This window comes from Coturnix japonica, chromosome 4 (genome assembly GCF_001577835.2).
Source record: "Coturnix japonica isolate 7356 chromosome 4, Coturnix japonica 2.1, whole genome shotgun sequence".
In the NCBI taxonomy this organism is placed as follows: Eukaryota; Metazoa; Chordata; class Aves; order Galliformes; family Phasianidae; genus Coturnix; species Coturnix japonica.
In genome coordinates, this window is record NC_029519.1 from 853,363 (window position 1) to 879,134 (window position 25,772).

Below are 25,772 nucleotides of genomic sequence, written 5' to 3' on the forward strand. Positions count from 1 at the left end.
TCCTGTTTGCACCGCAGCTCCGGGGGATGGATTTACCACTGCCCTCCTTTACTCTCCATCTCCCTCTAGGATCTCACTGCAGCACCCAGCACTGCTCAGGGCCAGCCACTGCACCCGACAGCAGCTCCCAGAGGGGACAGACTGCTCTCGCAGCAGATAAGGAGCTGAGGGAAAGTCAGGAAATGCAAAAGGCAGAACAAGCTGGAGGAGGGAGATACAAGCTGGAAAACAGGCCATAGTTCTCCCTCAGCTGAAAAGAGTTTAATTGCCAATCACACGAGGGTGATCTGTAAAACTGGCCTGAAGTGGGGAGTTCATTCAAAACACATGCAGGGGCTGCTGAAATTGCCAATGGAAGTGCAATTAAGCACAGAAGCTGGGGAATGGGATCTGCTGGAGCCAATACAGATGGCCCCGCATTACCAATGTTCAGAATACAAAACTCCTGATTGCCCAAGTTGATGGAAAGGGAGAGATTTGCCCTCTTTTTCCTCTTTTTTTTCTCCCTGCCTAGATCTCCACAAATCTTTTGGAACAAACCAGGCCATACTGAATACTTTGGCTATAAAACTTTTGTCAGCAGCTGGGAGCTGGGCATTTCAGCTGGTACATGTGTGTAAAATGGACAAGCATTGGTTATTCCAAAAAGAAGAGATGCAAAAGAGATTAAACTTGATCTTCCTCTGCCAACACAGTCACAACCATGGAGCTCTCCTCTATCCCTCTGCACTCCAACCCATACCCCACCTCACTGTCTTTCTAAGACCTATTTCATAATGAGCCAGGCTTGAATGCTTCGGACAGGTCATTCATCTGCAATTCCACACTGCAAAAGCAGTAAGGATTAATAATATCTGATTAAGAAAAAACGAGCAGTATAATAAAAACAGATAGTATCTGTCATTTAGATCACATTCTAATTTAGGGCAAAGGTTAAAAGCTTGATGACAAGAAATACCGCACAAAGAGATGACATTTGTTTCAATACAATCTCACTGGAGGGCTGTGAGCGATGTGTGCTAAAGGAGGAAGGAAGGTGTCACTCTGAGCTCCCATTTCTCATAAGGACACCTAGGGGATGCTAAGCCCCAGAATGTCCCCTGGGATTGAAGGGACTCCATTGCTGGTCTCCATTGGAGTAGCATTCAGCACAGCTGCCCCCCCAGGACAGGATGATGTGCTGCTACATCACTGTACTCAGAGACAGGACCATGCCCTGCATGGAGCCAGAGCCCTGTTTCCCTTCTGGAAGTGTTGTATTCTTGTCTGCTCAGTCTCCATCAACAGAGCTGCAGGTCTTAATGGCAAAACAAGTTATGCTCAAAGGAAATTGAAACCCTGGCTAAAAAGCAGTGTTATCTCAGTGAAGAGCATCCGCCAGCAAGGCACACAGCAGCATCTGACACCAAGGAGATCTCCCTAGTGCTGCCTTTCTCCTCAGCCAGGACATCGTGCTTCTAGGATGGGTGGCCTGGCAGCCCCAGGACGAGCCTGACCTGAGGTCATTTCCAAGGAATTGTTTGCTGCTCGGACTTGGGGCTGCCACTGTCTTACAGCCCTTCAGAGTGTTATCTCTCTTTAAGCAGAGGACTCACACCCAATACAAAGAGACCTGGCATCTCCAGATGCCATCATAGGGTAGAGAGTGACCAGGCGGCACAGGCTGTGTAACACTATAATGTGATAGAAAGCACTGCAGTAATAGCAGGGTGGCTAAGCCCTAGGCTGCAGCACAAGGATAAACCCAAACACAGCAACCACAAACACAGAAACAAAAGAAAAACATCTGCTTTCCTTTGGAAGACCTCTAGTAGGCAGGGATCTCCAGCAAGATACCCTCACTTCCACTACCAACCCATAAACAAGGGCTGGGAAGGGGTGGATCTTGACTCTATTCCTTCCATCAGTCAGGTAAACTGCATGCACCTGAGCTCCCCTGGGCTGACCCTGCCTTCCCACCAGGTGCTCCATCACTGCTTCAAGCTGTGATTTAGCATTTCCTCTACAGGCTGCTTCCTGCCTCTGGGGAAAGACAACATTGGCACTCTGCAGTCCTGGCCAGGAGAGAGCAGCTGTAGCTCTCACAGCCCCCACCCAAAGGATCAAGAGCCCCTAGACACCTAATGAATGCTTGTCTGCGTGCACAGGGCTCACAGTGAGCAAGACAACCCCACTGCCCACACCCCTTGGCACTGCCTTTGTGTGGAATGCACCCTGCTACCCTCCAAGGGCTGCCAGGAGCCATCAGCTACAGCTTGTGCTTCTCATGCACTCCCCATGGGAGGGAGCTGGGGATGGAGCAGAAAGCTCTCTGAGTAGGGCTGGGGGCTGTTTTCTGTATAGGTGTTGCTGTGTTTATAGTGGGCTGGAGAGGGTCTATTAAAATGGGGCCATCATCTGCTCTTTAAGCATGTAATTACCAGAGAAGATACTGATAGAGTGAGAGGAGCTTAAGGGGAGGCTGCAGCGATCCAAAGGCTGGAGGAATTCATACAGAAGTGTTTTAAGAGCAGCATCTGCCTGCTTCAGGCAAGCAGCAGCTGAGAGAAAGGATGACAGCACCCTGCAAACAGCCCGAGTGCATAACCACTGCAGGGGAAGAAGGCTGCTACGTGCTACTAAGAGCGAGGAGACCGCTCTTACTAAAAGGGAACTTTGGCTGAATATTGTTCAGCCTCCTGACACGCTGGTATCAGGCACTCATGGAAAGCCCATGGGAGGTGAGAGCCTGGAAGTGCCATTTAAAACAAGAAATCAAACTGAAGGGAAGCTGTCGCACATCTGAATTAAAGAAACCCACAGTGCAATCTCCCATATAGCAAAGCTGCCCAAACCCACCCTCCCAACTGTGCTCTGCTTTGCAGCACCGCCTCATCGCTCCCAGCGCCGTTAAGCGCAGCCACCAGTGCTGATACAGCACAGCTGATGGCACCAAGGAGAGATTCAGGGCTATTTAGGACCCTATTAGGTAAGTACAGTGAAAACAGGCAGTCATAACCAGGTAATAAAAGAAGCATCAAATTATTTTTATAGTTAGAGCTACCAGAAACTTCCTGCCCATCCCAGTGCAGGAATTGTTCCCTGATGGTGAAAAGATTATTTGGAGGAGGAACAGCTGCTCTCTTTCACACTGTTAATTACAAAGATGGGCTAAGAATTAATCAGGTAAAGAGAGGCATGCAAAAAACCAATCAAGATAAGGGACAAATTTAGTGGTTCCTTAAAATAAGTTAATTAGCTATTTAAACTTGTCAGAGGCCCAACATACACATACTCACAGCTTCCAAGAGCGTGAACATACAGCTCATTTCCTACCCCTGTGTAAGAGCATGGGAGGGGTTTGCATGGAAGCTGAGCCGGGGAGGACTCATGGGAAAACTGTGGGGCAGGAGCCGGGTGCCCACTTAGCACCTACTCTACAGAAAAAGGCGGGGGGAGGTGTAGGGCCAGGCAGGGCTGTGATGCTTGTAGGTCCCTCCCACCCTCATGCACTGCCAGCTGCGGTGTGAGAGCTGCTCTTCCCCAGCCAAAGCTCCAGGAAGCCAAGCAAAATCTCAGTCATCGGAAGCACAGAACCAAACCCCATCGAGCTGGCAGGCGAGCTGTGAGCTGCTGGGCTCGGAGATGGGGTTGATAAGATCCCTGGGAGGCGCTGCAAGATGGGGAGTCTGCGTGCCAAACACAGCCAATTAATGTCAGCCCTTTTCCATGCCAACCAATTAAGTTGTGTATACTTGTCACCAGCAATTGAGAAGGGGGTGGAGGGCAGAGAGGACATAATTCCAAAAGAGCCTTGAAGATATAAAACCTGCTTAATTTACAGAGGGCAGGGTGAGGGTGTAGACACCCTGCGCTAGTCCAAATGGGACCTGATTAATGTCTTTGTTAATTCAGGAACCACTTGGCTCTCGTGACCTGGGGAGGCTTCATTTAGCAGAAACCAGGCTGGCATGGGAAGCAAAGAGCAGCTTAACAATGTAAGAAGCAACAGATGGGGTCTCCAGCCGCTTTGCCAAGCACCAAAACTGTTTTCTGAGTGCTTTCTCTTCAACCTCCTCCAAATTGGAGAGGAGCACAGAGCAATAATCACAACCATAAAAGTGTGGGGCTCACCCACCGAGCAGCAGCCAAGAGTTGTACCGGCCAGGGAAGCAAAACTGTAGGAGCAAGGGCTGGTGCTGAGCAACCCGAGCCCTGGTCCTCACATTGGCAGCACAGAGTGAAGAATGGTAGCAGGGTAAGCCAGAAGGAGCACCCTGCTCCAGCACCAGCCAATGCTTTTATCAGGCAGGGTGAGCTGAGGCAGCAATAAAATACTGAACAAAGCAAGCCTGCCTGGCTCTGGAGCTTTTTAATAAAGAAACAGTAGAAAACAAATAGCAGAACAGCCCCACTCACTCTTGCCAAAGGGTTTCAGGTGCTGCACCTGGCAGAGGAAAGCACTCAGACACAGTCGTGTCTCCTCAGAGCCAACACTGTGAGGAGGGAGAGGGGAGAGGTGTCCTTGCATACACCATATGTCAGCGTGTAGATGCTAAAATGAAATACTAACATAGTCTTTTCATTTAAGAATAATCACTTATTTTTGCCACTTAAGAAATAACTATGTTTCTACAGATCCTGTTGTGCTGTTTCCCCTGGAATCCTTAGCTTGTAACAACTAAATGCGAGCAAGGACTGCTGACCATCTCCTCCCTTTTTTGTTTGCATTTCTGAAGGTATGTACATTAGAAACAGGAGATATTTATTGCAATTTCTTGCAAAGCCTTCATAAAGCACCATGTAGCCCGAGGAGCACAATAACAAAGGCAGTGTTCAAAGTCAAGTCAGAGTCTCGCCTCTATTTGAGCAGTGCTTTTTTCACCTTTTCATACAATTGCTCCAGGACAGACAGAACAATGCCTGACATTTCCGAAGCTGCCATCAGGTCCCTTTAAAAGCCTGGCGTGCACAAAGCACTTGCAGATCCCCCAACCTAAGCCAAGTCTGAAGACCAAGAGAAAAATGAAATTCTCCTTCCCCCCTCTATACAATAGGCTCTGGAGGGCCAAGTTTTCCCCCAAGCAATGTGATGCAGCAGGAACTATGACCTCACCACAGTGATGCTCACCTCCACCAGCCTGATTTTGGAGCAGTTCCTGGTACATACTGCTGGGTTCTGCCAGGAGCTCAGCTCCAACAAGCTGTCCTGGGTCAAATCCCACAGGCAGCCCCAGCACCACCGGGATCCACAGGTGCCCCTCCGCACCCAAACACACTTTTCAGCCCCAGAATGCAGTCTGCTCTTTGCCTCCCCCCTCCACAAACGCAGCCCCGTGACCCACGGGGCCCTTTTGCATTTCCAAGCTTTGGAAAAAGTGACAGGCAGCAGCTGCCTCCTCTGGATGCACTAAAAGCAGGGAGTGCCATTACTTAATCTGAAGTGAGATGTGGGTTTAAAGCAACAGCAGAAGCACAGGGCTGCCTGATGCACTCCCTGTAAAAGGCTTCATCTGGGCCAGCTCAGTGGGAGATAAAGCAGCTGTGGAAGAGGCTGTGGTGTCGGCAGGGAGTGAGGAATGGGCTGCCTGTCCCACTCTGCCTGTAATTGATGAGCAGCAGCTCCTGGCAGAGATGCCCTCCCTGTGAGTTACAGACTTAACAGCAGATTTACATGCAGCCCAGATGGGCGCACCGACGCAGACATACCTGGCAAGAGATTCACAGCAGGGAACAGTGGGAACACATCACCAAGACCCACAAATGAATTTCTGTTCTCTAAGCGTTGCCTGCTCCATCATGAATGGCTTATTAAAGAAGTCCGTGGTGTTTCTCTCCACACATAAAGTAGTTTATTATGAGTGATTTATTAAACTGCTCTAACTTGTCAGCAGCCACTTGAAACGTTCACTTTCTTTTTATTTCCCCCCCTTCAGGTTTGCAAATGTCTTTATAAACAGTGGAATAAATAGATCCCCAACACTTCTGTCTGACAGCCACATATCAAAAACCCAATCAACATCAGCCCAGTTTAGGAGCTAGGTGAGACTGAGCCCTCCCCACTTAGAAACAGCCCCACATGTGGGGGTGAAGCGATGAGAGCAGACTTCCAAACCAAAGATGCATTTTGTGCTTTCATACAGGAAGTTAGGCTTGATAGCTCCTAATTCCTCCCCGTTGCGGCTTGTTGGTGGGTGCTGCATCCCCAGGTGAGGTGAGTGGTACCACTGCAGGGCTCCCACACCCTCCAGCCAAGGTGCTCAGACAGACCCTGCTGTCTTTCTAATAATCCTCAGAGCTAATGGAGTTCAGATGCTCTCAGCTCAGCTCCTGCCAGACAAATCTCTTCTCAGGACAGGACCCCTTTCTATCATTAGCCTTACCAGTCTCAGATCATCAGCCTTAATTTATTTGGTGCAGGATCGCTGCTATTTTAATGGTTTGCCGAGCTGAAATTCCACTCGCTCCCTCCAGAAGGTTTTCCATGTGACACAACAGTCGAGTGCCGTTTCCACAGCCCACAGCCCCGACCAGATGCTGCTCTGAGCACAGCACACACTGAGGGCCGCGCACTCCCCCAGCCCAGAGAAACCCTTGAACAAAACGCATCACCACCAGGAGCTCCCCACGCTTCAGAGGGGTTCCCAGCCCAGCCCAGCCCAGCCCCGGGCACGTAGTGCTCTCCCATCCATCCTCCTGCTGGGCTAATTGAGCTCCGAGCTGCAAACCATATGCTCTGGATGCGCCTCCCTCCTCACGCTCTGTCTGCTGCTCAAGTCCAGGGAGATTCTCTGGAAGAAGCCACTTTTAATTTGTAATCTGATTAAGCCATTAGAGGCGAATAGAGCAGTAACTAACACAAATTGTCGATCGTTTCCATCAGTAAATCCCCCCAATTAATCCTGAGATTAACCCTGATTACACGCAGTAATGGTGATCAATGCACCCTAATAGGGTAAATCCGCCCACTCCACTTTCTCCCACATCCCAGAATGATCAATTTTAAATCAGCGTGATTTATCCGGCGGGATGGGATGGGGCCGGGCGAGGGGATGGGCACCGCCTGCATCTCCTGAAACAATCAGAGCAGAGCTACCTCATTAAGTTAACTGCCTCCCCCGGGGAAAGGCAGCCCAACTCGGAAATGCGGAGAAACAAAGAGCGGGGGAACGCGGAGGGCAGTTGGGAATGCCGGTATTTCATCTGCCGTGCGCCCGCCCGTCTGAATCCTCCCGGCGCTGAAAAGCGGCTGCGAGGTGCTGAGACCAAACGGCACAGAGCGCGGCTGCACTTCTCAGGGATTCCTCCGTCAAAGCCAACAAGTCGGGCTGCGGAAGAGCTGAAAGGAAAAAGCCTTCCCACGTTGTGATCCGAGCCTCTGTTCTTTCCCTTTGCTGCTCCAATCTGAAGTTCCCCAAGACCAGCCATTCCCGAGGATCCCCAAGCACTTTGCGAGCTTCAGAGCCCAGCTTAGTTCTCACTTATTTCTGTGTTATTTATAGAGCGGCTGATATCCAAATGCCTGCTTCAATGGGGATTTTGCCTTTGTACAGACTAAGTAAGAACTAAGTCAGAAGCTCAGGATCTGACCTTTGGTATACAGAAATCAATTCATCCTGCACTGAAACGCAGCCATCTCCAGGGTGAAATGCAGCAGTAGTTTAATAGCGCATGGCAATAAAGCACGTTGATTTATAGAGCCTTCTCCTCCAGTACTTTCCCTACTTCGGGAAAACCAGAACAGAAGCAAAGATCTGCCAGAGGTGTATTGGGCTCTGCACAGTGCCTCGCTCAGCCCACAGGTTCCAGGGGCTCCAGATCCATGCCCAAAGGCTGGGACGGGACAGAAGTCACATCACAATACCTGCAGGCTGTCACTGATGTGGGAGGGACCACCTGAGGATAACAAGTTCCTCATGCTCTGCCCTGCACTCTGAGCAAGGATCTTCCAGATGGACCCTTCCCAATACTCCCCCAGCAGCTTGCCCTGCTCTGAGACAGCTGTTTTCTCCTTGCAGATCACGTTACCCCCCCAGCCCCAGAGCTGGCCATTTCAGTGATGAACCAACCACATCAACACAGAGCTGTGTTTTCCATAAGAGTAGAGTGCCTCTCCTATCCCATTGCACCTAGGTGTCAAAATGAAGGATCTGGCCCTAGTGCAGGTACCACAGCTTACTCAGACCCACCTGACTGGTGAGGATGAGGTATGCAGGCCTTCTAGCTCTATTTCCATTGTAGGACCCACACTTCACTGCACAGACTGTGCTTCTCCCCTCCAGGAGCAGCACCATGCCCCTGCTCTCTGCTCTGTGCCATGGCTCAGGGAAAGCAGCCTTTGGGTTTAGCAGCCCCTCATCCCACACAGCCTACTCCAGAAATATTGTCAGAGGAGAAAAAACACACAACGAGAGGCTGCCTAAGTATCAGTCAGTTGGACAATCCCCCTGGGAAGAAAGGTTTCACTCCCTGCAGAAGCGGCAGTCAATAAACATGGCACATGCTTTATCTCCTGTCAGGGCTGCCTGCACCCATTGACAGCCCTGACACCAGCCCAAGGCCCAGAGAGGAGCCCACCCACTTCTGTCAGCTCCTTCTGAGGATGTCATGGGAGGAGATGCTGTCCTGCAAAGGGAAATAGTAAAGCAGATTCCTGCACTGTACAGCACAAGGACATCTTAGGACAAGGAGTGTATCACAGCCTAGGTACAACTTTAGACCAGACAGTTTTAGGGTCTTTCAAAAGGCAGGGGAATTTTTGTAGCACTTTGCCCATGTTAGGCTAGAATGCCAGTACACAGCAGAGAAAGCAGCTCTATTATTCAGTATAATGTATATGGGAATGGTGACCCCTCAGCCAGGGTCAGTGTCTCTCTCAGCCATGCTCGTGTCTCCCATCAATCTCCATGACCCTTTTAATTAAGATGCCATGCACAACCCCAATCCCCAGGGCAAAGTTCCACTGCTCCCCTCCCCAGGGACTCCCCAGCACAGCAGCAGGCAGCTCCACGCTCCAGCTGAGCTGCTCACACAACAAGCAACACAGACTGCTGGCTGCCCTGCTACACCTGGGATTTTCACAAGCACTAAAACCAGGGAAAACCTGAAGGAAGTACTCTGACAACTTCAGACTGCAGGACACAGGCCAGGGACGTCCCTCCAGAGCCCAGCAGGAAGGGTCTGCACCTCTGCAGCAGCCCCAGGTGAGCACTGTGCAGCACACGCCGATGCCGTCAGTGTTTCCAGCCAGCACCACAACCTCATCTGCTGCCTGAAGTGCGGGTCAGACCCCAGACACACACACAGCACATCCTGCACGTAGCAGAGCACAGGTGATATTTCACCCCGCTGCCTACAAGCGGCTCCAAGGCCCTGTGTTGCAGGATGAGGTGCAGGGCCACAGTGCTCAAGCCGCCCCCACAACCCCCACTCCTGCAGCCTCTCACAGAGGGGCTTTTACTTTCCTTTGATGTGCAGATGAATCGAGCCTCGGCCGTGAGAAGCCTCGTGGATTTATGAACTCCTCCTCTATGATGTCTTTCCAATAGCAGCCCCCAGAAGAGCAGTTGCTCTCCCTTCCTCCCTGGCTGCTCCGAGCCAAGCATTCCTTTCTCCTCCTCCATCCCACGACCCAGGAGCCGTGCTGCTCGTCCGGAGCACGGGCTCCCAACCCTGAGCTCAGCTCTGCCACTGGCATCTCATTTGCTTGATTACGGCAGGTCTGATGCCTCCTTGCTGCCAGCCCCAAGGCAGGTAATGCAGGCTCTCTTGACAGCCAGAGAAGAAATACTGCAATTCAATCCACTCCCACCCCAAATCATGCCAGGTCTGCAATTCTATAGAGGTTGCCTTCGACTTGAAAAGAGAGGGACAAATAACTGTGATGGAAACCATTCACTGGAGACTTCTGGGGGAAATTATACACCCGCAAGGGGAAAAAGGATCGTTAAGAGGTGATGGGAGAAAACATTTGCATTGCAAGTCAAACCAGCTGGAGGCCGGGAGGAAAGCATTGTGATCACTGCCCTCCCCAGTCCAATTCAATCAGCTCCAACAATTGGGAAACCCTGGAAGACAGCCCCTAGGGCTATTTGACCCACATCCCCCAAACATAGAAGTCAACTTCTACCTATAAACAGAAGTGGAGTGTTGCAAAGGTCCCACAAAGTTCACCTCCTGCATTAAACCCAAGCACAAAAGCAGAAATGTGTGCGTCTGTCTCCTTTTTAGCAGTCACCTCCATCTCGGCAGCTTCTGAGAGCCATTGCTGCATGGGGAGATTGCTTTGCTTGGCAAATAAACTGAGATTAAAGTGAGTTCACTGGGAACATCTCTATTTGGTTTCTGGGCTGAGCACGCTGATAATGTGATGGCACATTTAACTTTCACTGCTTGAAACAAGGCACAAGATGTAAAAATAAGGGAGAATTTACCTCCGGTGTGAGCATCCCACAAGGAACTGTACCCAAATGGCAGAGACAGGGAGGGGGCTGAGCCCACCGCCAGAAGCTCAGCACATCCAGAGGGGTGGATGCCCCCAGGGGACAGAGAGCTGCACACCCCACCCCTCACTGCTCTGCCAGAGCATTACACAGAGCTCTCCGAAGCCCCAGAGTAGAGGTCGAAGAAGGGGAGTGATGAAAGAAGAGCTGAGAAGGGCCATCCCGCAGCCAGATGGAGCAAGGGCTCCCCAGCAGCCCCAGGGAGCTGCTGCCTCATTGCATCCCCACAGGATGTGTGCAGAACCCCCCTCCCCAACATGTGTCCGGAGGCTGGAGCCAGAAGTGCTTGGTTTGCAGCTCTGCCTTCCAGTCAGAGTCTTCAGATATAAACAGTGTGGAATTTTGCAAAGCTGCCCCCAGTGTGTCCTCAGATGGATGCAGCACCAGAACACAGCAGCACAAGCTGCATGACATGGGAGAAATCTGCCAGTGGGCAGAAGCAGCAATATACTCAAGTGACATTTGCACTCGGGCACAATGATGTGTCATTCAGCACAGCCAGACCACAGAGCATCTCTGGGGCACCAAAATTACACAGCCAAGTAAATCCTACAAAATCCATCTGCCCTTTTCAATATTTGGAGATAATTAACTTCTCCAAGCTGAGATATTACAAAAGAAAGCTGTTAGTGAATCTGTTCAGCCATAGGTCCAGGTATGGAGCTTGCCAGCTTTCGGGACACTAAAAGGGCAAGGAGGACATTACATATTTCCACACATTTTTGATTCTTTCATAGCAAGACCACAAGGAAACAGATCTAACACAGTGAGCCAGTTAAGAGAAAGAGCAAGAGATGACTTACCAGGGCACATGCCATCCTCATCCCTCCATTGGCATCATCTGAACACATAATCTCTGGAGATGCATCCAGGCACTGCTCATCCACCAAAAAATCTGGCTGGAGAAAGCTAAAAAGAAAAATCAAGTAATAAAGCACAGCTCTAAGGAAACACAAAGCTAATCAGACAGGGCTCCTCCAGCACAGAGCCAGGTCCCAGCCCAGGGAGGAGCAGAGCTCACGCTGCTCCCAGTCCCAACACCCCACCCACAGGTGACCAACACCCAAATCAGCCCTTGGCCCTCACTCTCCAAAAAATACATAACCTCAGGTGGTGCAGCCCCAAACCAGCAAACCCCTGTTGGGTCAACTGGCTGCCACTGCCAGAGGGAGGTGGTTAACACTTTCCCTTCTATCACCATCCAGGGCTATGCATCCCCACACAGTGATGGCAGGGAAAGCAAATACAAGCACAGCTCTGCTCTTGTGCCTGATCTGTATTTTAGAATCATCCCGTTCATTTCTGGGGTGGGAGCTACTTGGAGGCACGGCTGTTGGTGCTGGAAGTCTTGGTGGGTGCACAGAGCTGCCTCACGCATCTGAGCAGATGGACACGTTTCCCTCTAAATTAAAAAGTGAGCCAGTGGCAAACAAGCAGGGCAGAAGGGGAAGTACATGCCCAGAGTGACTGAAACAGACACAGGCTGAGCAAGCTGGGGTGCAGGTCACTGGGTGGAACTGTGAACATCCCGGACAGAATTCAGTGGGCATCTCCTGCGAGCAGCTGCACTGTCTGGCAGAGACACAGCACAAAGGATGGGACCACTCACAACTATGGCATTTTGGCTGCAGGGAGAGCTAATGGCCCCTGGATTCCCAGCTGTGATTGCTGCTCATTCTACTCATAAAACTTTGGTAAAATCCCATCGGGGGAGAAGGTGAGTGGGATTCATGCTATGCTCACTGTGCTCTCATGTGTTTGGCCCCAGGAGAGCACAGTGTAAGGGCATTAGAAATGCAGGATGAGGTACTCTGTGCAGTGGGGCAGATGCTTCCTGCAGCAGCATCTCAGCTTGGAGCCACTGCTGCCTCCACGGGTCATGGGGGCAGTAAATATTTGCACAGGGCTGGACAAGGAGAAAGCAAACAGGGGTCTCTTATTTATGGGCCTTGGCAGCCTGCTCCCTGGGCAGCTCCATGGCTTTTCCATCCTAACCAGCCCTCATGCACCCCGAGAGGGAGAGGTGAGGAAGTGGGATGGGAGGCCAAAAGCAGGGAGGGAGGGGAGTGACAGAAAGGGAGAGTGGCAGTGCTTGCAGAAAAGTGAAGCAGCATTACATGGCCATCTTCGAGGCTGTGTTTGTTTTACCTGTAGTCTGGAAAGGAGAAAGATGGATGCATCTGTTGGGCTGGCTTCCTTCCACCCCAGTATCCCCTAATGCAGCATGGGGACAGCTCCATCCCAGCAAGGGACGGAAGCTAAGCACTGTCACCATGCCCTTCCCTTCTGCACTATGACATTCCTGGCTTTGAGGGGCTTTGAGGAGGGCCAGCAGGAACCTGACTCCTTCATGCACAGACACACTTGTATGTGCCAGGACACACACACACATATGTACAGTGTGTAATCAGATGACTCATGTATGCTCCAGAGACACAAAGCATGAGCATCCCATGAAGCAGCTGGGTGTCCCCAGAGTGCCTCATCTGCTTTGCATCACCACCAGAGACTGATGGCAGGAGGCAGAGGGGAAGGGGCTCCAGGTTCACTGACCCCTCTTTGTGCTGAGTGTCTGGGTTTAGGAAGGATTCAGACTTATTACAAACCTCTGGAGTGGTTGATTTCTTGGATTTCTGTCATGTCACAAGGAGCTTTCTCTGGGCTGAAAAGGGCAAGGGTGTGGATCTTATTCCATAAACTCCTCTGAGATGAAGGTAAGCCCATAAGGCCAGGGGTTAAAAGGACCCACACCAGGCTGGAAATAATAACATGAAGGACTATGTGAATAACAGGATTCCAGTGGCTCTTTAGGAGAGGTCAGGATGGATGGAGAGTGATGGATGGTTGTTATTGAACTGGAGCGCAGTGCAAGGAGCAGTGTTGAGACAGCTTCCTTCCCTACACTTGCTAATGGATAGGAAGGAAAATCTGTCCTAGCCTGTCATGTGCAGTGCTGCCCATTGCTTCCTGCAGCCTGGCTGACAGAGTGCTTTATTTATGTACCACGACCTATGCAGAGATGGTCAGTCCATCACTCACTCCAGCAGCACAAGTAGGAATTCATCCCAATGCCAGTAGTGATGGCATCCAGCCAGGGGTGTCCAGCACTGAGCTCCCTCTCCCAGGTAAGCCACAGCACTTCTCCTTCAGCCAACAAACACATGGTGGTGTGGCAGATGGCAGCAAGCAGGTACTGCGTGCCAGGTGTGGGAGAGGGGAGGCAGTGTTGCCCACTGTGCAGCACCCACCCATTCCAGCTATTCCCCATTCTACTGCCACCTCCCAGCCCAAGGGTATCAGATCTAAGGGTGGCAACATCCCAGAACAGCAGTGAGAGCAGCCCAGGATTTGGGAAGGAACTGGTTCATTTGCAGAATATCCAACCCAGCGGCCCTGGCTGGCTCTGCCTCTGCCTTTCTCCTCCTGCCATAATTCATCCCACAGCAAAGTGAGACTAAACGGTTGCCATATGGATTCGATAGCACACCGCACCTGTTTCCCACCGTAGATAACCACATGTGATGCAGTGTGATGGAGAGCCCAGGCTGTGTGCAGGCGCGCATCAACCCTGCAGCCAGCCTTGCACTGTGGGGTGCTGCTGCTCTGTGCTCTGCTGCAGCCCCTTCTCCTCAAGCTGCTGCTGGAGCAGCTTTGGTTTCCCAGGGAGCAAACCCTGAGCTGTGCAGAAGAGTCCATCTGCAGGCACTATGCGGTCCTGTGTCACTGAGCAAAGCAGCCAGCAAGACAAGGGTGCAGGGGGCAGTTTTCTCTCCCTGTCTATACACTTTCCTTTAGGGAATGTAAATTTCCACAAGGAAATAAACTGTCACTGACCTATAGAAACCATCTGACCAAAGGCCCTGGAACCTCTAGGATGAGTTTACAGAATTCTGCATAAACACCGCAGACAAGGCCCAGGCTGCAATATGAACGCATGTTTATGGATGACAATGTCAGGACAGTATCTCTGTGGCCACCTCTCTAGATCCATGCAGAGCCTCTTTAACCCTGCTGTGTCCTGCAGGGAGCTGCTGCTCCTGCCACAGCCCAGCTATCCACCATTCACACAGGCATACAGTTCTGGCTTCTTGCTTTGCAGCCCAAGGGAAAGCCCCTGCTATCTCATCCAGCCCATTTCCATCGTGACCCTCCCCTAAGGCTAAAATATTTATCTCAAAAGTGGATATTAAAATTTAAGGAAAGCTAAATAGAAATTAAACTTGTGTATTTTAAGATGAAATGAGTCCCGTAAGGTGATCATGCTGCTATGCACAGATGATTGATGTCTGTTTATTTATCTGCTACTGCTAAATGCTTGCAAAGGAGAGAAGAAAGGGACACAGCCGAGCTCTGCAGGCAGGCGCAGCTCCTGAGATGTGGCTGTGCTCCTCTCCTCTCCTCTCCTCTCCTCTCCTCTCCTCTCCCTTCCCCTCCTCTCCTCTCCTCTCCATCTACTCTCCTCTCCTCTACCTCATCCTCTCCTCTCCTCTCCTCTCCTCTCCTCTCCACCACTGCCAAGAAAAGCACTCTCACACATCAGAAGAGCTTTGATAGCTTCTGTCATGGGCTCCCTCCCTGGCGCGGACAGCCCAGTGTTGCTTGCCGCCTGCGCTGTCACACGGGTGAGACCTTGCTCTCCCCTGCCTGGAGATCCCAGCCACTTCTGCTGGCTCTATTTCCTTTTCCTTATGAGGCTGCTTTGTTGGCCTGGCTACTATTTGCATAATGGTGCCCTTAATCACTTGAGGAGGAAATCATTTCCTTTCACTGGAACTGGGGACCTTTTCATTGCATTTATTTATACATATACATCCCTGAAAGCCATGCACTGACAGATGCTGGAAGTGGCAGCCCCCTGCTCTGCAATCAGACACCCTCCGCCCCGGCCCTGCGGCTTCTTTTAACATTCTTGTTTCTCCGCAGACAACAAGGTTTGTTGATTGAGTGGTGGTGCTTTGCAAACGTCTCTCATTGGGTCCCAGCCATCTGTTAATGTGTTCAAGGTTACCCGAGGGCTGACTCACACCCGTATCTCTCCCTCCTGCTCTTCCCATATTGGACTTCCCCAGGAAGGGCTCCATGCCAGAGGCGGTAGCACCCAGTGCAGTGTTAGATGTCACCTACAGGTCGCTGGGTGACGGTATCCTTCCACCCACCACTGCCCCTGCCAGCTCCATGCTCAGGTTTCCTTGCTGCGTGGGTAAATAAATACGTGTGTATAAATAAAGTCCTGAGAGAGGCTCTGGGGGAAGAAACTGCTGCTCCAAGAATGCAGTCAAAAAAAAAAAGGGAATGTGGAAGAAGAAGAGAAATGAGGCAGGGGTGCAATGAAGTAGACAGGAAAACAGTGAGGCTGCATCCCAGGGCACAGGTGAAAACTGGTATAGAGGAAGGCACTAGTGGTGTTAGCTGCCCTGTGCAGCACGGTGCACACGAGCAGAGATGCTCTGCCTGCAGGATGGCGAGGCCAGGCATGCGCACTGCTACTGATGGGCTCCTCTGAATAGCAGCTGCCTCCCAACATGCAGCAGAGTGGGGGCTGCTGCCCACCCCAGGGCATGGGGAAGCTGCAGCACAGCCAGCCCTGGGGGTCCCACCCTGCCCTGTGCCTTCAGGGTTCATCCCTGTGAACAAGCTGCTGCCTCTCACTGCTTGGGAAGCTCAGAGTAGAAGCAAGATGGGACTTTTCCAACTAAGAATAGAGAGCTTGGAGTTTTTGTTGTGTTTTTCTTGCTTTAGTTGGCTGTTTTTTGTTTTCTTGGAAAAGAACTGATGTGTCCAAAAAAATTCTCTTTAAGGGAATGTGCTGGTTTCAGCTTAACTCTTTTCAGGAATTTCTGGTCAAAAGAGAGAAGCAGGAGAGTTCTCCCATCCCATCCTGCCCTGGCCCATCACAAGGTATAGCATGAGAACAGCTCCAGCCCTGCCCAGCTGTGTGCCCACCCGCTCTGCTTGAGCCCTTCTGCCCACATGGGCTGGGGGCAGGCAAAGGCTTTCTCCTTTTTGGGAGATGTGGCTTTGATTACAAGTTTTTGGAATAAAAATGAGTGAGTTATGCACAAGGCAGTTTGGTTCACACTGCTCTCTACTTCTGCTCTATACTTCCTGTGAATGTTCCCATATTAGTCACCACTCCTCATGAAAATCATCTCCTCCTGCCCATTCTGCCAATGCAAAATCCTCCGTTAGAGTGACCACAGTGTGTGGAGTGGAGCCCAGAATCACAGAGGTTTTGCAGCAAGTTTTTGGCACAGGGGTGGTCTGGCAGGCAGAGGTCCTCTGGCTTCTCTGCATCCCAGCTGATGGGGCACCCACCTCCCCCCTGCCCCCTTGGCATCCCCCACCCCAAAACCATCTATGGCAGCATTTGGAGGCAGTCTGCAGCCCCTCCAACTGCACTTAAGAGACTCCGATCCTATTTAATGAATGATCATTAACTGGGGACATTTCAGATGAGAAAATTGTTTCAGGAACGAGCAATTAAATCTTAACGTTTAGATCACGTAACTCATTTCTAATTAAACTCACTGTAAATTATAGCAACGGTATTTATTTTTAATGAGAAATAAAACTGGAAAGGAATTGTGGCCGTTCAAGAAAATGAAATGAGAGGAAGGGAGGGAGCAGAGTGCGTGTGTGGGGGGAAAAGGACAGGGAGCGGACTGGGTCTAAACCAGTCACAAAAAGGCTCTTAAAACCCCCCTGATAGATGTGTGTGGTGATGTCCATTCCTGCTCTGTGCCCCAAGACCTCCTGGCAACAGCTTTTTCTATGTCTGACCTATCCCAAAGGTGGGCAGAGCTCAGCAGCAGCAGCCCTTCTCCATTTGGCTGCTGCAAAGTGGATTTTCTTCCCCCTTTCTCTCCATACAGCTGCGACGTGACAAGGAAAAATGGTGCCCATATGGAGACATTAATGATCAGAGGTTCAGAGCAAGCATGGAAGGGCTGATTGCTCTCCAAGCAAGTATTAATCACATCCATTGCGGTGCAGCTGGGGAGGGCAGGGGAAGCAGGAATGGACAGGGAGAGGCTGGGGGGACATGTGGGACTGTGTGGGTTTGGTGGGAGCTGGTCAGGGAAACCTGAGGGTGCCCACATGGGTCTTGGTCCCACAGCAGGTGCTGTCACACTGCATGCACAGGGCATGAGGACAAGCAGCCCCCACACAGGGTGTCCTCAGCAGTTGGAACCCACCATCAGCTGCAGACAAAACGCATTCCACACGGTCACACCATGCTCCGCAAGGCTGCAGGGCTATGCAATAAGCCCCACGTGCATGTGTACATCTGTTGCTAGCTCCAGTAAATAATCCCTTCCTATCCAACACACCAAAGCCCTCTGGGCCAATTGCGCAGCGTCACTGCAATTGTGCTCTGTTAGTGTCTTTCACCAGAGGACCTCACAGTACTTTGCAAACTGTAATTAATTGGAATCATCACCCTTCAGTATCTCATTTATCCTTAATTTTCAGATGGGGAGACTGGGGTGAGGGCTGGGGCCAGACCCAGCCAGCATCACTGCAAGAACAGGGTCAGAGCCGCAGAGCCACTCCTGGATGTCACAGTGCCAGTCCCCGCAGGACACCCTGCTACAAAGCACTGCAGTTGTAGATGCTGTGCATGGGAATAGCCTCATTCCTCAGGCCAGAGGGCTGTTTTTAGTGGAAAACATGCCAGTTTGGATGCGATCACAATAGCTTTAAGCCCACAAAGTTGCACTCACACCAACACTGCTTGGAGAATCATTCTCTGAGTGTCAGGACTGATCAATGCCCAGCCAAGCCCACCCTTTTCAAAGGACAGACCCAGCCCTTGTGCAGTGGCACAGAGGCACGTCCCCTGCTGGAGAGGTGTGAGGAATGGGCTTACACCCTGAGCTGGTGACTGCAAGGCTCTCACGCTGGGTCCTGCAGAGGGACGGGCAGCACCACACCGGGGGCAGTCAGATCTCAGAACAAACACAACTCCTCTGCTTTCCCAGCGAGCTTCCCGGAGGGCCCCCGGGGAGCATTTCCTCTCACGCTGGCTCTGTTTAAACAAGCTCAGTGCCTTGACACCGCAGTGCACACTCCTTCCCCAAAAGCCTCACTAATGACTTTTTCCAAGGGGCCCTCTCATGCTGCTAAGCCCGTGCCGACTGGGCCGTACGGTGCGGCTCGGCAGCTGTCTGCACGCGGATTTCCATCTGATGGGCGTGCAACAGCAGCAACCACGGCACTGGGCTCCAGACAAAAGTAATGATTATTCCCCCCCTCCTGAGAGCCCGGCTGTGTCCAAAGGCTTCCTGGCAATCATGCTGCTGCTGTGTGGATGCCACGGGCACTGCAGTGAAATAGCCGTGCACAGCTGCTTAAATTGCAAATGTTTTTTCCCCATGGCTGTTATGACACTGAGATGTGACTGGCACTAGCAGTGACTGCTTGAGAGGACAGAGATGTGCAGATGGGGAGAAGTGGAGAGGTGGGGTTATGTGTTCTGCCAGCACCTGGCTGGGTCCTGTTGGAGGAATAAAGGGAAATCCTGGAAAACAGTGGTATGCACACAGCATCTCCCTGCTGCAGGATGCAGTAATAGAGATGATGGGGAATGGAGGCTCTACCCCTGCCTCTGCCAGCCTCATTTTTTGCCACCCCTGGAAAATCACGTTGGGGCTCACAGCTCAAGACTGTTCTGGTTGGGACTAGAGTGAGTGGCACAGGTAATCAGGCAGGTGGTGGGAGGTTCTGCTCTTCCCTTTCCCCCTGGTTTATTTGCATTTGCAGAAGTGGGTGGAGAAAGGTCCTCTTCTGGCTAAACAATAAATATAAAAGACGAAGAGATGAGCACACGAGGGAAATGCTGCTAATGGGAAATGACACGCTGGCTGCCACAAGGCAGGTGTCTCACAGGTCAGCAACAGCCTGCACCCAGGTGGGGAGCGATGCATCACAGTAGAGCGCAGGGGGAAGAAACAACCTGCAACCCTTCCAACTCCAGAAGTCACAAATGGCTTCAGCACCTGGAGATTTCTGCAATTAGTAGCAATTATTTTCTGATTACTCTTTACACCATACCAAGAGGATTAATCCTGGCCTGCTCCTCTCCATGCCCTGTGGCTGCAGACTACGGGAGGCAGGCACCGGCCACTGCCAAATTTAGCCCCGCTGTTTCTGTCTGCAATGGCATGTGCTTATGGGAGAGGCCAAGTAACCAGGTCAATGTTAAACACATGCCCCTTCAGAAAGATTATCCGGAGTGTGTTTTCCATGGCCTCAGACAGCTGTACTCTGGCAGTATCATCTGTCTTCTAGCAGTGCCCTGCAGAGCTCTGAGGTTGCCATTAGTTAGGCAAGAAGCAAAGTGAGAAAAGGAGCAGAGGCAGCGGCAGCACCCGGTCCTCTTGTGATGGTGTTTGCTCAGATCCTTCATGGCCAGTGGCAGCAGGCGGTCATTAGGCAGGGGCAGGTGAGAGCAGAAGGACATTTGCCAGGGAGCAACGTTCTGCCCTTCGCTGGTCTCTGGCCCAGGGCTGTACTAAGACAGAAGCACAGCCCAGAACCCAGTGCTTGCACTAAAGAAACTGTGATCAGAGGGCTCCTTGCTATGCTGAGCTGGCACTGCCAGCTCTCAAACCTGCATCAGCATCCCCACAAACCTACAGGTCCCAGCACCAGCCTCTTCCCACCCAAAGGTCCTGTCTTCCCCAGAGGATGGGGATGTTGGGGAGGGGCAGGGTGAAGATGCAGAGTGAAGGGTCGGGAAGGGAGTGGTGGAGGGAACTGCTTCCTGATGGTAACTGATGGTATTAGATCCAGATCAACCTAGGAGCTAAAACCTCCAAGCCTGTGGTTTGGATCTGAATCATGTAGGAGCTGCAGCATTAACACCCACGCCAGCTCCCCATGCCTGCCAGTCCACACAGCTCCCTGCAAGGAGCTGCAGGGGCCTTTCCCAGCTGTACCAAGCTGCCCCAGATAGATACCCGACAGCTGGAACAGAGAAAAATGGAGCCAGTTCCCTAACTGCCAGCATGAGCCAATCCATCACACTGGTCCTGGCACCTCTTTTCGGAAGGAAATCAAAGGGCTCCTTAGTGAGAAGGGATGAAATGACAGGTAGAAAGGCCAGAGGATAAATCCTGCTGCCTACTGGGACTGTTAAATATTAGGAGAGATTAGTGTCTGACAGGGGAGAGTAGGGCAGCAGCTCTGCTAAACAGCCAAAGAAATGTGTGGAATTCCTACTCCTTTGTCAGTGGTAAGGCACAACACTCAGAGTGGAATAAAAGGGAGAAGAAAAAGTACCTTTCCCTGATTTAAATTAAAAAAAAAAAGAGCCCATACAGAAGCCCATCCGGCTCAGCCCTTCCTGGAGCTGTCTGGGACAGAAGCAGGATGCTGGTGTGATGGAGCTACAGGAGGAGGGAGCAGGGCTCCAGCTCTTCACATCTGTGTCAGCATCACTGCCCATCCCGCCCCTGCACATCACCTGCTGCATCCCAGCCCCTCCCAGGGGCTCTCTTGGGAAAACACTGTGTGTAAACAGAGAAGAGGAGGAAGGATACAGTGAGCTCAGCACAAAGGGCTGGAGTGTCCCTGCCTGTACCCCCTTTCCCCAGGTCGGTAGGAAAGGCAAAGTGAACCCATTACCAGGACCACCCCTGAAGAGCACATGGGCATCTCACAGCATTTTCAGGGGGAGCCAGAGCAAAACACACCTCTCCAGTGTCTTTTACACCCCATTAGAGGAGCCCTCCCAGGAAGGAATCACTTTCTCTCATTACAGAGAAACACAAGCAGGCTGCACTCACAGGCTGCAAATCAGCCACCTCAACCCCAGCAGCTCCAGCTACACCAGTTCTACAGGGCTAAAGGCAAATCTCAGAACAGAAAAGGGAAAGAAACCCCCAGGACTCCCCCAGGGAGGACGTGGTAACGGCGTCACGGTGTCACAGCTGTGGCCATCAGGGATGAGGGGTCAATCCAGCTCTGGTAGATTATGAGGAATGATAGTTCCCATTTCCTTGCTAAGGCATCATGAAGAGCTTTGCTCAGACCAGCAAAGTACATGTGATGGGGTTTAAAATATTATGAAAATTGGCCAATTTTCATACTTTCAATGTCTGGCATGCCACAGCTTATTAACCAGGAGAGAAGCTGTTGTGTTGGACAGGTGAGTCAGGGTGTGTGTGTGTGTGTGTGTGTGTGCAGGGCTGCACATGGCTGGCACACCGCTGCACAAGGAGGAGGAAGTGAGGCAGCAGGGAGGGAGGCAACAGGGCATTGTGCAAGTGTCTGTGTGTCCTGCTGATCATGAGTGAGTGCCCACATGTGCAATGTCTGCACGTGCAAGGTCCATGTGTGCTGGCATCCGCATATGCAAGCACCCACACACACAGTGTTTGCCAGGTGTGCACTGGGGATGCTGGGGCTGCAGGCAGGCTGTAGGAGCAGACCTCTGGCCCAGCCAGCAGTGTGCTGAAGGGGACTCATGCAGGGACCTGAGCTGTCAGATTCAGCTCCCTCCTAAAGTGAAATTCAGACATGTGTCAGACTCCCATCTTGAACTCGTTACATTTCTTCCCTCAATTACCCCTTTGGAAAGCTATTTAATAAACTCCCTCATCTGCCGATTAGGAGAAAGCTTTAATTTTTAGCTGACATTTATTGGTGACAGTTTTCCACCAGTTTAGCTTTATGCTGACGGTATCCTCTCACTCAGAGTTCCTAGCACTGCCAGGAGTTTCCTACCCCATGTACTGATCACAGACCCCTCAGTCCCCAATTTTTCCAGACTATACAAGCAAACGTTTAGAACCTGTCCTTCTGTCTGTGCCCAATGAGCCACATTTGCTGATCCATTTGAGAAAAAGAATCTACAGATGCCTTGTGTTAACCTCAGATCAGCAAATCTCCTCCCTCCTTCTCATTCTCCATACAAATCCCAACAGTCGCCCCATCCTCCAGGTCCTCCCTGCCCAAGTTCCCAGTGCCCCTCCAGCCCTTAGGACAGGAGGGTGGTGGCACTGCTGCTCCTCCCCACACAGCCACCAGCACCCTGAGACCCCTTTCTGAGAACCTGAGGGTGATCCCACATCTTCCTTAGGGCAGTGCTGCCAGCTCTGGGGGTTGTGTGGTGTGATAGGGACCTTCCCCAGTGCAGAATTCTGCTGAGGTCAGGACTGACATGCAGTCTTGATGCTTCCAACCTGGTTATGGCATCATGGTCACTCAGATCACTTGGGGAGGTCACGCTGAGGACCACAAAACCATTTCACAGAAAGCCCTGAGAAAATGCAGAGGTGTTCCTTTGCGCTCCTCAAGCTGTCAGAAGCTGCTCCACGGCTGCAGCCAGACCTCAGGAAGGATGCACTTTGTGACCTGAACTTCTGGAGCAGGGCTGCCAGCAGACAAGCAGAGCAGCAGCTTCTCCAAGTCCTGGTGTCCTCTGGCTGCACACCAATTGCTGCAGGGTCACACTTCGAGCAGGTAAAACAAACAGCAGCACCCCCTGCAGCAGCACCTTGCCCATGGTAGCTACAGGCTGGCAGGTGCCCCATTGTCACCACTGGCACTGCCAATGTTATCTTTGGATGCAAAACCTGGGGAAAATGGAGTGCTTGGAAGAGGACGAGCTCTTCTGGGCTGCATTAATCATCTTTCGTTAGAAAAGACCTGCTGGTTTCTTTGTTTCTCTTGCTCTTCATTGTACCTAGATAAATACATTCTCCAATTCTCCAAGTCCCACTGAATTGGTGAGAATATAAAGGCAACACATTACCGAATGCAGACCAAGAATGGGAAGTCCAGCAGAGGGACGCTGGGGAGGGGGTTGGGGTAACCTGCAGAGAGGGGCAGAGGTACAGGAGGAAGAGGGGGGAAGGGAGGAAGAGGTGGATGGAGAGAAGAGTGTGCAGGGATAAACCAGAGGTGATGGAGGAGAGTGGAGCCGCGGGGAGCCGGGCTGCAGAGAGCTTTGGCAGCCACAGGAAGTGTTACACATTTCAATATTTAATGATTCAAGAACACAACCATTAACATGTCAAAGGCGGAGGTAAATGGTAGAGCTTTTTTTTTACAAGCCCTGATGTCTTCGAAGAACAAGTGCCATATAAAAGAGAGGCTTTTAAAGCATTTTGGCTGGGCCCTGCTGCCTGCCTCCTGCCCACTGAGGGAGCACTCCCTCTCCAACACTGCCTACACATTGGGATCCTTTTGTCCGTTTGTTTCCCTTCTATTTACTTTTCCTCCCATCCCACCCTGGGCCTGGGATCTTCCTGCTGTGACACAGACACATGAGATTGGGAGAGCTCTGCCCTGCTCACCCAGCGCCCTCCGGGGACCAGATTTGCATTGGGTGCAGACAGCGACAACTTGCAGCCACCATTCCCCGTCCTGCCCCTGTGGTGCCCCTCACCTGCCTCTCTCCAGTGCCCCTCATCTCTCCCACTCCTTGCCTCACCTATAGGGACATCTGCAAGGCAGAGAAGCAAGGTAGGGTACAGTGCTCTATGCAGGAGAGGCTGAAGAGTGATGGCCATTTACCTTCCACACTGTGCTGTTCCTGCCCATCCTGACTAACCTGTGGTGTCAGGTCAAGAGAGGAGGAGCCTTAGGAGCTGCAGAGCTCACCTCTCATCTCGCAGGAGCTGGAGGGGACATCAAGCAGACCCAGTTGCTCCTATTGCCATCAGTTCTGCTCTGAGTGCTAAAGCAGAGCACGTTAAGCACAGTTGGCACTTCTGCCAGCTCCTGGCTATGTATTGCCATGCAGATAAATGGTGTAAATCTGAAATAAAAGAAAACACAAGAAGTGTAAAACAAGACAGGAGGTACCGTGTGCCAATCGTGTATGCAAGGTTCAAATTATTTGCATTGCTCCAGTGAGGGAAGAAGCAGACCCTTAGAATCCCATCTCTGGCAATGAGAATGAAAGAGCACCGTTCTGATGGGGAGAGGTCCACAAACAGCCCTGCAGAGCTCAGCTCAGGCAGGCAGGAGAGGCCCCTGCAGAGGGCAGAACTCTGCATCACTCCTCCCCACCAGCAGCTCTCCCACCTCCCTTCTGCTGACCCCACAGTTTCTGTTCCAGCTGGAAGTGCACATCTCGGAACAGCTTCTGAGCGGCTGCTCTCACAGCATTCCTGCCCCACTCCGACATGGCAAGTGAAAGCCTCGGGAGAGAAAGCTTCCTGCCAGAGCCCATACAGTGCTGCACCCCAAAAGCTGAGCCCCATGGGGACCACCTACTGCAGGGGGGTGCTACAGACAGAGCTGGGCCTGAGAGCCTGCAGGAGGATTTCATCACTCACTCTTAGGCTGAGTGCATATTCGTCATTTATGGATTTCTTTTTAATGGATGAAATTCCTTCCCTTTAAAAGAGAAACCCCACCGCTGATGGCACAAACAGCTGTGCTGAGAAATAGCATCAGAGCAAACCTTGTCGATATTCCTCCCCGGGCGTCCTGAGGATCCTAACAACTTTTGACTTGCAGAATGACTCTGAGTCCGAAGGAATTTCAAAGAGAAGGCAAAAAATGTGCCCTGGCTGCTTCAAAACACCCTCTGCTGGGCTCCATCCTCAGGCCCTTTGGACACCCCTGGGTCAGGGCCACCCCTTGCTCCCTTCTCCCTATGCTGCAGAAGCTCCTGTGTGTCAGGGAATGCTGTCCCACTGCCACTTGGTACTGACTCCCAGCTGCTCCCCAGGGAAGCTGCTACTCAAGCCCCCTTGAACCATTATTGTGTTGGACATGTGTTGTTCTGCTCCTGGTGGATCCTGGCCACTGGAATATCCATCTGATAATCAAAAGAACAGCCCAGCCCCCCTGCATGCTGCATATTTTCTGAGCTGCTTCTGACTTCCATTGTTTCACATTGTTTAGACTATTCATCAGAACAATTTGTCATCCTGCCCTGCTGCCGAGTGGGATTCAGCACGTTGCAGGGGAAAACCAGCCCAGAGCAGGCAATGGTGACACAGAGCTCTGGTGTTCAGTTCATTGAGCTGAATCCCTGTGCCATGGGGTGGTTACATGGAGCTGGGATGAAGGCTCAACCCCTGCCCCAAAGATTACATAGGCTGGAAGATGCCAGTACCCCAGGAGCTGCTGTCAACCCTGTTCTGCTTGGGGTGCAGGGGCAGGGTGGCTGCACTGTGTGCCCTGGGATCTGCAGCCCAAGCAAAGGAGATGCTGTTCCTACTCCTGCCCAGATGCCTTCAGGGGTTACTTGCATTTTAAACACCTCCTCAGGAGACAGTGATTGCTCTGGCTGCTGTGATTTTGTATGTCAGGTCTGCCTGTCAACTC

The 25,772-nt window shown here is 51.6% G+C and overlaps 1 long non-coding RNA gene across 2 annotated transcripts in view; it reads right to left on the minus strand.

Moving 5' to 3' along the window:
- The window catches only part of LOC107312652, a 36,390-nt gene extending 24,189 nt beyond the window's left edge, over positions 1–12,201 (minus strand). Inside the window, exon 1 of one of the 2 annotated variants that reach the window (XR_001554530.2) lies at positions 11,285–12,201. This is a non-coding gene — a long non-coding RNA (uncharacterized LOC107312652). The remainder of the gene's footprint in view (positions 1–11,284) is intronic. The other variant, XR_004307149.1, reaches the window with a different exon arrangement.
- Between the last annotated feature and the right edge of the window lie 13,571 nt (positions 12,202–25,772).